The sequence below is a fragment of the Lolium perenne genome, chromosome 5 (genome assembly GCF_019359855.2).
Source record: "Lolium perenne isolate Kyuss_39 chromosome 5, Kyuss_2.0, whole genome shotgun sequence".
Classification (NCBI taxonomy): domain Eukaryota; kingdom Viridiplantae; phylum Streptophyta; class Magnoliopsida; order Poales; family Poaceae; genus Lolium; species Lolium perenne.
The window spans coordinates 162,732,957-162,746,113 of NC_067248.2; the positions used below are offsets into that span (position 1 = coordinate 162,732,957).

General features: G+C 42.3%; 1 long non-coding RNA gene across 1 annotated transcript in view; it reads left to right on the plus strand.

Moving 5' to 3' along the window:
* Positions 1-221: 221 nt before the first annotated feature.
* Positions 222-13,157, plus strand: part of LOC127300443 (uncharacterized) — a 64,334-nt gene continuing 51,398 nt past the window's right edge. Inside the window, exons 1-2 of the long non-coding RNA XR_007851250.2 lie at positions 222-358; positions 474-808. This is a non-coding gene — a long non-coding RNA (uncharacterized lncRNA). The remainder of the gene's footprint in view (positions 359-473; positions 809-13,157) is intronic.

Below are 13,157 nucleotides of genomic sequence, written 5' to 3' on the forward strand. Positions count from 1 at the left end.
GAGTTCAGTCAAAACTGCTAGCTAAACTGCCAAAGCGGTGCACGAGTTGCCCACGATCCTCTTTCTTTCCTCTGTCCTATCCTTTCACCCCATGGCCCGCTTCGGAGACGCCGCTTCGACGGTCGGTTTCCACGGAGGTAGAAGAGACCGCCTGCTGTAGGCTTCGTCTAGAGGAGCTGCAGCCGCCCGAGAATCTATGGAGCCGGCCGCCGGCCGCCGGGGTCAGAGGTAGGCGGCGGCAGGTCGGGATGTGGGAGAGGGGCATAGCCTAGAAGCCGCCCCGCCGCCAACCAGATGGACGAGCAGCAAACGGCGGCGAGGGACTGCACGCCGGCGAGCAGCAGAAGGCTAGCTTGCGGTTCGTTCTCCCGTCCCTCCCATCCATCTCCTCTCTTCCTCCTGTACCACCGGTCATGTTCACCTCCTCTTCCCAGTATAATGAGGACGACCTGAATCCCAGCTCTTTTGTTTAGGTAAAGACGACCTGAATCCCACCTTGGTTTAGATGTGGTTAGCTTTGATCCCACGATTTGCAAACACTCGAAAGAGAGATCTGGATATAGCATGTGAGATTCTGATGCAATATGTATCCAATATTTGTTGTTGGATCTAGATGCGTGTATCTTCCTTGATACTTCTCCTATGAATTGCAGATTCGTTTTTCTTCAATTTACCTTTTATCCCGTGTCGCCTCCTGCCTCCTACCAACAACTAGAGACGTCCACGCTATAAAGAATTGGACCATATAGAGCTATCACGAAAATTGGACTCAGATGCTCATGTAGTGTGGGGAATAAATGTTCTTGGAGTAAGACAATCTTCTGAACTCAGTTATTTGTTTGGCAAAACGTTGGTTCCAGATTTCAGTTGAAAATGCTATTGCAAGGCAAAGTTATTTGTTTGGCAAAACGTTGGTTCCAGATTTCAGTTGAAAATGCTATTGCAAGGCAATCTTCTGGCTGCTAGCATACATATTTACCTTGTGCGGTGCACCACTTTATTATATCAGCTGATTACATAACGTAGCATTTGCAGATACTTAAGTTTCTGCTTTTGTAGTTGAGTTTAATCGGATGGTTATTCTAGGTGTTCTCCATTATAGCCTAAGGTAACATCCAGTTGTGTGTAATATTTGATAGCTGAACATCTAGGGCTTCTCACATATAGTATATTCACTTCCAAATAAAAAGATTTTACAAAAAATAACCTTTGGGAATTTCCGCGAAAACGCAAAAAGCTTTGCGTTTCGATTCATTCATAGAAAAGAAGTTTACATTACAAGCCTAAGACAAGGCTGGGACACCCACACAGACACCCAACACTCAAAACGCGATTACGACAAAAGGCCGAAATTCGTCGAGTGCTCCTCTAAAACGCTACAGAGTGAACTCCTCCGCCAAACAGAACCCATGCTGATGAAAGTCGCAGTGCTTGTGCATCATTGAAAATACCAAGAACCTGCCAGCCGCAGCCAAGAAGCGTACCACCCAGATCCCGCGAGCCCACCCGCTCAGCTGGGAGTATTGCTGCTCCAGGGACGCCGTCGGCGCAGCGGTTACCTCCTAGCAACCTCAACGAACGCGCAAGCGTGCAGTCTTCAGCAGCCCGCCATCAAGCACAGAGGCCAGCCCACCACTGCTCATCTAGAGGCCCGCTCGCGCTGTCCGAGGAAGATCCTCATCGCGCAAGCCACCGCGATACCCCTCAAGAGGCCGGCGCGACACCTACATCGCAAGACACCTCCCATGCGGCCAACACAGAGAACCCCGAGGAAGAACCACTGCCCGAACTCAAGTTCCCAAGACGACGCCTCCAAGAAGGGTACGACGTCGAAGACGTCGTCGCCGCCCGATTTGGCATGCAAAATCTGAGGTTTTCACCCGGAACCTGAGACCCTGGGCGAGGGAGGTGCCAGATGACGCCACATAGGAAACGGCGCCCTCAGGCGTCGCTGTCACCGGCCCCGAAAGGCAGGGCTTTCGCCCGGAGAATAGTACCTCACCACCGCAAGCAGTGTCCGCCCTTCGCCTAGAGCTCACGCGCTGGCCTTTCCACTCAAAGCACTAGCCTTGCTAGGACAACCCGCCGGCAGCACGTCCAGCGCGCCAGATCGGGGGCAGCCATGCCCACAAAGGGAGGCAAGCCGCCTGAGAGAGGCACCACCAAGCCGCAAGCAGCTGATACGTCTCCGACGTATCGATAATTTCTTATGTTCCATGCCACATTATTGATGATATCTACATGTTTTATGCATACTTTATGTCATATTTATGCATTTTCCGGCACTAACCAATTAACGAGATGCCGAAGAGCCAGTTGTTGTTTTCTGCTGTTTTTGGTTTCAGAAATCCTAGTAAGGAAATATTCTCGGAATTGGACGAAATCAACGCACAGGGGCCTATTTTGCCACAAAGCTTCCAGAAGACCGAAGAGGAGACGAAGTGGGGCCACGGGGCGCCGCCACACTAGGGCGGCGCGGCCCAGGGGAGCCGGCGTGGCCCTAGCGTGTGGGGCCCCCGTGACGCCTCCTGACCTGCCCTTCCGCCTACATATAGTCTTCGTCGCGAAACCCCCAGTACCGAGAGCCACGATACGGAAAACCTTCCAGAGACGCCGCCGCCGCCAATCCCATCTCGGGGGATTCAGGAGATCGCCTTCGGCACCCTGCCGGAGAGGGGAATCATCTCCCGGAGGACTCTTCACCGCCATGGTCGCCTCCAGAGTGATGAGTGAGTAGTTCACCCCTGGACTATGGGTCCATAGCAGTAGCTAGATGGTTGTCTTCTCCTTATGTGCTTCATTGTTGGGTCTTGTGAGCTGCCTAACATGATCAAGATCATCTATCTGTAATGCTATATGTTGTGTTTGTTGGGATCCGATGGATAGAGAATACTATGTTATGTTGATTATCAATCTATTACCTATGTGTTGTTTATGATCTTGCATGCTCTCCGTTATTAGTAGAGGCTCTGGCCAAGTTTTTACTCTTAACTCCAAGAGGGAGTATTTATGCTCGATAGTGGGTTCATGCCTCCATTAAATCTGGGACAGTGACAGAAAGTTCTAAGGTTGTGGATGTGTTGTTGCCACTAGGGATAAAACATCGATGCTATGTCCGAGGATGTAGTTATTGATTACATTACGCACCATACTTAATGCAATTGTCTGTTGTTTGCAACTTAATACTAGAAGGGGTTCGGATGATAACCTGAAGGTGGACTTTTTAGGCATAGATGCATGCTGGATAGCGGTCTATGTACTTTGTCGTAATGCCCAATTAAATCTCACTATACTCATCATATCATGTATGTGCATGGTCATGCCCTCTCTATTTGTCAATTGCCCAACTGTAATTTGTTCACCCAACATGCTATTTATCTTATGGGAGAGACACCTCTAGTGAACTGTGGACCCCGGTCCATTCTTTTACATCGAATACAATCTACTGCAATACTTGTTCTACTGTTTTCTGCAAACAATCATCATCCACACTATACATCTAATCCTTTGTTACAGCAAGCCGGTGAGATTGACAACCTCACTGTTTCGTTGGGGCAAAGTACTTTGGTTATGTTGTGCAGGTTCCACGTTGGAGCCAGAATCCCTGGTGTTGCGCCGCACTACTGAAGGATAACGTTGCATAGAAAACCAAAAATTTCCTACCGCGAACACGCAATCCAAGCCAAGATGCAATCTAGAAGACGGTAGCAACGAGGGGGTATCGAGTCTCACCCTTGAAGAGATTCCAAAGCCTACAAGATGAGGCTCTTGTTGCTGCGGTAGACGTTCACTTTCCGCTTGCAAAAGTGCGTAGAAGATCTTGATCACGATCGCTTCCGGCGCCACGAACGGGCAGCACCTCCGTACTCGGTCACACGTTCGGTTGTTGATGAAGACGACGTCCACCTCCCGTTCCAGCGGGCAGAGGAAGTAGTAGCTCCTCTTGAATCTGACAGCACGACAGCGTGGTGTCGGTGGCGGTGGAGAACTCCGGCGGAGCTTCGCTAAAGCTACGCGGGAGATATGGAGGAGAGGGGGGCGGCTAGGGTTTGGGAGGGGGTGGCCGGCCACTTCAATGGGGCGGCCAACTTCTGGTCTTGGGGTGGCCGCTCCCCTCCCTTGGCCCCTCATTATATAGGTGGAACCCCAAGTGTTGGTCTCCAAGTCTTCGAATAAGACCCGAAACCAAAACCTTCCATATGAAAAGGAAACCTACCTAGGGTGGGAATCCCACTTGGGGTGGGATTCCCCCCTTCCATATGGGGGGGTGGCCGGCCCCCTAAGGGGGAGTCCACTTGGGACTCCTCCCCCACTAGGGTTGGCCGGCCATGGAGGTGGAGTCCCATGTGGACTCCACCTTCCTTGGTGGTTTCTTCCGGACTTTTCTAGAACCTTCTAGAACCTTCCATAGAACCTTCCGCATCAATTTATTTCACATAAAATGACATCCTATATATGAATCTTATTCTCCGGACCATTCCGGAACTCCTCGTGATGTCCGGGATCTCATCCGGTACTCCGAACAAATATTCGAACTCCATTCCATATTCAAGTTCTACCATTTCAACATCCAACTTTAAGTGTGTCGCCCTACGGTTCGTGAACTATGCGGACATGGTTGAGTACTCACTCCGACCAATAACCAATAGCGGGATCTGGAGATCCATAATGGCTCCCACATATTCAACGATGACTTTAGTGATCGAATGAACCATACACATACGATACCAATTCCCTTTGTCACGCGATATTTTACTTGTCCGATGTTTGATCTTCGGTATCACTCTATACCTTGTTCAACCTCGTCTTCTGACAAGTACTCTTTACTCGTACCGTGGTATGTGGTCTCTTATGAACTCATTCATATGCTTGCAAGACATTAGACGACATTCCACCGAGAGGGCCCAGAGTATATCTATCCGTCATCGGGATGGACAAATCCCACTGTTGATCCATATGCCTCAACTCATACTTTCCGGATACTTAATCCCACCTTTATAACCACCCATTTACGCAGTGGCGTTTGGTGTAATCAAAGTACCTTTCCGGTATAAGTGATTTACATGATCTCATGGTCATAAGGACTAGGTAACTATGTATCGAAAGCTTATAGCAAATAACTTAATGACGAGATCTTATGCTACGCTTAATTGGGTGTGTCCATTACATCATTCATACAATGATATAACCTTGTTATTAATAACATCCAATGTTCATGATTATGAAACTAATCATCCATTAATCAACAAGCTAGTTAAGAGGCATACTAGGGACTTCTTTGTTTATCTACATATCACACATGTACTAATGTTTCGGTTAATACAATTATAGCATGACATATAAACATTTATCATAAACATAAAGATATAAATAATAACCACTTTATTATTGCCTCTAGGGCATATCTCCTTCAGTCTCCCACTTGCACTAGAGTCAATAATCTAGTTTACATTTGTAAAGATATAACACCTTGGCCTTCCGGTGCTTTATCATGTTTTGCTTACGGGAGAGGTTTTAGTCAACGGATCTGACATGCTCAGAACCGTATGTATTTTGTAATTCATTTGCGTCTCAACGCATCACTCATTTCCAAATGAGTCAGCATTAAATATGTTTGGTCTTCTGGTGGAACCTTAATTCCGCGGTCTGAAATATGTCACTAATATTGTCACACACAATATAGCTTCAAAGTTCTGACTCTGTCGGAACTACACCAAGTTCTAAAAGAACCTCTTGACTTAACATCCTTTGTCATTGTCAAAACAATGACATACCCTGCCTTCTTTTGTAGAATCCGTCACAATATTTAGAACTCTTCTAAATCTAGCATAGACAACTTCTAGCTCATTGTGCTACCTTTTAAACAACACTTAGTCTAATTTGAAATTGAAATTTTATTTTCATATGTGACAAAACAAATATCGGTGCAACACTTTACAGTGATTTGTTTGTCATTTCTTCATACAAAAACTATATATATATATTCTTGGTTCTTCTTAAGTACTCAAGAATATTCTTACTGTTTTTCAATGATCATCACATGAATCATTCTGGTATATGCTCCTAACCTCTTAGAGCACAAGATATCTGATTATGTACATATTATTCATGATCTAAAATCACTCATGTGTTTGTACTCATCGAGTGTCAGATACACTCAAGTCTTGTTAAACCTTCACATGACAAGAATATTTTCTTAATATTTCTATATTGAACTACTTCAATATCCATTCTATGTACTTTGACTTAAACTTTATTATGTGTTTCAATCTATCTTCATAGATCTTGACACAAAATTTGTTTCAGTCCATATCACTTTCACTGAAGTTAATTTCTCAATGAAACCTTTTAATCAAGTATGTAATTACATTATTTATAACCAACTATATGTCTTCTACATAAGTATTATAAATATGTCTCAGCGCTCCCACTTAATTTCTTGCAAATGCAAGCCTCTTCATCGTCTCTGATGAAATCAAAAACTCTTTGACTATTTCATCTGGTGAAGATTCCAACTCCGTGATACTAACTTCATCCAATTGAAGTTCGTATACCTATCTAGTATTTTACGGACTAGCAAATCAGTTGATTGTATCTTGTATACACCTTTAATACACACTTCTGTTAAGTAGTGTATTTTGCCATCCTACTAGCATATCTCATAAAAGAAATATGTAGTGATTACTTAGAATAATCCACATAGACTATAAGCATTGCTACGGAAGATATAATCTTATCGTAGTCAACTCTTTGAACTTTGTTGTAAACAACTTTTCAACAAGTCGAGCTTCTTCAAGGATATTCCATCCAAGTCCATCAATTTTATAGATCCATTTACTTTCAAAAAGTATTCATCTATTTTGGATTTCATGGCGTATAGCCATTTTTAACGGAGTTAGGGCCCATCATAACTTCTTTGTTTGTAGTTGGTTTATTATTGTTTCAAAATCAATCCTTTGTCCACAAATCATTTATTTGATCACAAAGTAAACCATACCTACAAGGTTTAATATGTACTTCGATCTCCATGGCTAAAACACTTTGTAGTCATGGGAGCCATAATCGTCGTGGCCGCTTCCGAAAACAATTCCGATGCTGCGCTACTCTGATCATTATGCTCAGGTTCATAAACCTTATCTAATTATATTGTCCTCCCACTCAAAAACTTCACTAGAAACAATTTTCTCGGAAATAAGAAACATTGACAAACATTTTTTGTCTTTGTCTCGTGGGAAGAATTCCCAATTAAAACTCTGGAATAACCAACAAAGACATTCATCCGATTTTGGTTGTAAACTCTTAGACCAAAATTTTAAAGAAAAGACTATTTAGGGTTTATACCCATACCATAACTCGTATGGTGTCATTTCAACGGATCATGATGATGCTCTATTTAGTGTAAAAGCGGTAGTCACTAAAGCATAATCCACAAAATATAATGGCATCAATATTTTATCTCATCATTGATCCAACAAGGTTTGGATACATCTCTCGGATACTATATCATCATTATGATACTCCAAGAAATGTGAGTTGTAGAACAATTTCATGTCTCTCTTAGATGTTCGCTAAAACTCGTAATTCAAATATTTCCACCATGATCCAATCATAGATATTTGACTTTTCTATTACGATGATTTCCACTTCATGCTGAAATTTATTTGAACCCATTCAAATGTTTCAAACTTCTTCCTTATCGAATATATCCACATATCTATACTCAATTCATTATTGAAAGTTTTCATGAAGTAGAAGAATCTCCCGCACACAACTATGCTCAGTGAACCATATACATCATTATGTATTTTTCCACTAAGTTTGTTACCCGTTCAACTCTTGGCCTATGAACGGTATTTTAATCATTCTCTTTAGAAAAGATTTGCAAGCGCCAAATGATTCAAAATTCAAATGACTCCAAAAATCCATTTGCATGGAGTTCCTTCATGCGTTCTTTTTTAACATGACCTAAATGGCGGTTCCACAAATAAGTGGAATTCAAATCATTTGCCTTATGGCATTTTAGCGTTAGTGTTATGTATGTGTGTTTCACCATTAAGATTTATAATAACTTATCCATTATACATGGAGTAATGTCATAATTTGAACAACTCATTGTTTTCATTTGACCAGAGCAAAATAACAATTATTAAGTTCTTTATTATAAATTCTAAGGGCTAGATAGAATGCCAACGACGAACATAATAACACTTTATTTTGTTCTAGACGTGCATTCCTATCATATTCCTTGTCAGTCACTTAGACCATTGTATTCTTGTATTGCGTTGTTTTGTATGACACTTCATACCAACCAATATAGTACTAATACCCAAGAATTTCATAGTGTGACCTAACTAGGAATACAACCATAACATGTATATCATTTATATACACCTGAGCTAGACTTTCTAGTCTTTTCTTTCTTTCTGCCAAAATATCTTTTGCAGTTTCTCTTTTAGTTTTCCTCATTATTCAGAAAAACACTTCAACATCAATAACTTCTAGGTTTGTTGGTCTAATACCAATAACCTTGAGGTTCTTATTTTTGAAGTTGATCATCATATGACAAGTGTTCTAGATTTCACTATTAGTAACTTTGTAATACGATGAACAATTTCACTCATAATTTTATCCAACAATTCATGAAAACTTTCTGAGACCATGTCTGTACATGCTAGGCTCATAAAGTTTAACCTTAGTATTCGCATGTGCAAATCTGGCTTGCACCCGTTGTATGCACACGTAGAATCTATCACACCCGATCATCACGTGATGCTTCGATACGACGAGTCTTAGCAACGGTGCATACTAAGGATGATAACTTCATGGATATGCGAATATCGTTAGTGCCCCAATAGTTGGAGGATTGTGACGCCTGGCGTCTTCAACCTTTATACATTCCCATAAAAATTATGAGTTTATGTAGTCTCACCAAATTATATTCTATCATCTTGCAATAAGGTCTTAGATTTCACATATATCTCATACCTTGATTATTTCTGAAAACTAAATTTTCAGCTCCTTACTTTTCAAACAGATTTGAACTTCAAGTTTTACGGAGACAAGATAACTTTAGTTACTAATTGAAACCATAGCTCTTTGAATCAACAATGTGAGTTTTACTAAAAGTTTGCAGTAGGACTTAATTAATTCTTGATTCTTTAACAATACGGTACCAATCCGTAAAGTTTCTTGCCAGATTTTAACAGTATTTCTATCTCAATAACAAGACTAGCGCATAGTAGAAAACGGATGCCAATACTACAAAATTAATTCAAAATACTACTCAGACTATGTTTATGATAATTAGTTCATGTTCTAATCTAATTACTAATGAACTCCCACTTAATACAACATCCCTCATAGTTGTTAAGTGGTACACGATCCACATCCACTACACCAAAACCGATCATCACGTGAGATGATGTAGCTTCAATGGTGAACATCAACATGTTGATCATATCATCCATATGACTCGTGTTCAACCTTTCGGTTTCCGTTGTCCCGAGGCCATGTCTGTACATGCTAGGCTCGTCAAGCAAACCCAAGTATTTCGCGTGTGCAACATGGCTTACACCCGTTGTATGTGAACGTTGAATCTATCACATCCGATCATCACGAGATGCTTCGAAACGACGAACTGTACAACGGTGCATACGAGGGGAGAACACTTTATTATCTTGATATTAATGTGAGGGATCATCTTATAATGCTACCGTCGCGATCTAAGCAAAATAAGATGCATAAAGGATTAACATCACATGCAGTTCATATGTGATATGATATGGCCCTTTTGTCTTTGCGCCTTTGATCTGCATCTCCAAAGCACGGACATGATCTCCATCATCTTCGGGCATGATCTCCATCATCGTCGGCGTAGCGTCAAGGTCCATGGCGCCGTCTTCATGGTTGTTCACCTCATGTAGCAACTATTACAACTACTTTGAAAAACCTCTCAACATGAAATATAAAGACAACCATAAGGCTCCTGCCGGTTGCCACAATACAATAATGATCATCTCATACATATTCATCATCACATTATGGCCATATCACATCACCAAACCCTGCAAAAACAAGTTAGACGTCTCTAATTTGGTTTGCATATTTTACGTGGTTTAGGGTTTTCGAGAGAGATCTAATCTACCTATGAACATGAACCACAACGTTGATACTAATGTTTTCAATAGAAGAGTAAGTTGAATCTTCACTATAGTAGGAGAGATAGACACCCGCAAAGCCTCTTATGCAATGCAAGTTGCATGTCGAACGAGGAACAAGTCTCATGAACGCGGTCATGTAAAGTTAGTCCGGGCCGCTTCATCCCACTATGCCACAAAGATGCAAAGTACTCAAACTAAAGATAACAAGAGCATCAACGCCCACAAAACCATTGTGTTCTACTCGTGCAACCATCTATGCATAGACACGGCTCTGATACCACTGAAGGATAACGTTGCATAGAAAACAAAAAAATTCCTACCGCGAACACGCAATTGATACGTCCAAAACGTATCTACTTTCCCGAACACTTTTGCTATTGTTTTGCCTCTAATTTGTGTATTTTTGGATACAACTAACACGGACTAACGCTGTTTTCAGCAGAACTGTTCTGGTGTCTCGTTTTTGTGCAGAAATCCAACTTTCGGGAAAATCCTCGGAATTTATGCAGAAGGCCCTATTTTCCCAGAATACTGACGGAGCCAGAAGGACAAGTAAGGTGGAGGCCCGAGGGCCCCACACCATAAGGCGGCGCGGCCTAGGGGGGGCCCGCACGGCCCTATGGTGTGGCCCCCTCGGCCGGCCTCCGACGCCCTCCTTCGGACTATAAATTGCCTTCGACCTAAAAATGCACGGGGAGAAGTCGAAGTCGCCAGAAAGCCTCCAGAACGCCGCCACATCGCGAAACTCCGTCGCGGGAGCCAGAAGTCTCCGTTCTGGCACTCCGCCGGGACGGGGAATTGGAGGAAATCATCGCCATCATCACCGCCAACGCCTCTCCATCAACCAGCCATGCTTCCCCCATCCATATGTGAGTAATTCCCCCGCTGTAGGCCGAAGGGGATGGTAGGTATTGGATGAGATTGGTCATGTAATAGCATAAGATTGTTAGGGCATAGTGCCTAGTGTCCGTAATTGGTACTTTGATGATATTGTTGCAACTTGTTATGCTTAATGCTTGTCACTAGGGCCCGAGTGCCATGATCTCAGATCTGAACATGTTATTGTTTCATCATGATATTCATTTTTTATGGTCTTACCTGCAAGTTGTATACACATGTCGCTGTCCGGAACCAATGGCCCCGAAGTGATAGAAATCGGGACAACCGGAGGGAATGGTAGTGACGTGAGGATCACATGTGTTCACGGAGTGTTAATGCTTTGCTCCGGTACTCTATTAAAAGGAGTACCTTAATATCCAGTAGTTTCCCTTGAGGCCCGGCTGCCACCGGCTGGTAGGACAAAAGATGTTGTGCAAGTTTCTCATTGCGAGCACGTACGACTATAATTGGAACACATGCCTATTGATTGCTTTGTACTTGGACACCGTATTATTATTATCTGCAAATGCCCTGCTATGATTGTTACATGAGTTTCTCTCATCCATGCAACGCCCGTCATCCGTCCCCGTGCCTACAGTATTTAAATCCTGCTATTTACTATAATCACTACTGATGTCTTTGTTACTCTGCTGCTGTTATTTCACTACTGCTACTGCTATAAAACTGTTACTACTGATAAACTCTTGCGAGCAAGTCTGTTTCCAGGTGCAGCTGAATTGACAACTCCGCTGTTAAGGCTTCCAAGTGTTCTTTGTCTCCCCTTGTGTCGAATCAATAAATTGGGTTATACTACCCTCGAAGACTGCTGCGATCCCCTATACTTGTGGGTCATCAAGACCGTTTTCTGGCGTCGTTGCCGGGGAGCATAGCTTTATTTGGAAGTTCACTTGGATTGATATTGTTCGCTGCAAATTCTCCATCATGGGTAAAGCTCGCGATTCTAAAGTCGCCATATTACCATCCACTACAAGAAAAGGTACAACTCTGAGTACCTCCGCTACACTTGATTCACCATCTGTGATAAGTCAACTTGTTTCACCGTCACAAGCTTCGCTTGGTGGTACGTCTGCTGAATCTGAAAACTCTCATAATATTGATAATGTTTCTGCTGTGCTTGATGATAGTGGTTCATTGGGATCCTTTCTAGATGCTACAATTGCTAGGTCTAGACAAATTGAAAATGCCGAAACTCCTAATGAAAATGCCACTACACCTGTTAGTTCACCTGAACTTGATTATTCTAGTGATGATCCTGATGAAGATTATGTGGAGCTTAATGATGATTTTATTGATAAATGCAATTCTATTACTGATGCAAGAAACATTAAAAAGTTTCTCGCACAATATACTATTAAACATAAGCTATCTCCTGATCCTGAATTTGCCACATCTCCTATATGCATTAAGGATAAAGATTATGATTTTTCTCTTCATCTATCTCATATAGCTATTGTAGAGAAAACACCCTTTTATGGTACTGAAAAAGAAAGTGCTGTAGAACACATGATTGAACTTTCTTCTATGAGTAGCTTGTTTTCTGATGATGTCAAGATGAGCAATTACTTTGTCGCTAAAATTTTTCCTTTCTCATTAAAGGATGATGCTAAAACTTGGTATAATAATTTGCCTCCTGGTTCTATTAAAAGTCCATCTGATTTGCGTGATGTTTTCTTTTGAAAATACTTTCCTGCTAGTGCTCAACATGCTGCTTTACAGAGAATCTACAGATTTGATCAGGGAGATGAAGAGAAATTGCCTGCGGCATGGGCAAGATTTTGTTCTCTTACCAGAGCTAGACCTGGACATGATTTAGAAAAGAATGATCTACTTGATATATTTTATAGTGGACTAACCATTGAATCTAGAGCATATTTGGATAGTTGTGCTGGTTGTGTTTTCAGGAAAAGAACTCCAGAAGAAGCTGAAGATTTATTGGCTAGAATAAGCCGGAATCATGATGATTGGGAAACACCTGAACCAACTCCAATGCCAATATTGAAGAAGAGGGGTTTGATTGAATTGAATGATGATGATATGCGGGAAGCTAAGAAGTCTCTCAAGGAGAAAGGTATTAAATCCGAAGATGTGAAGAATCTA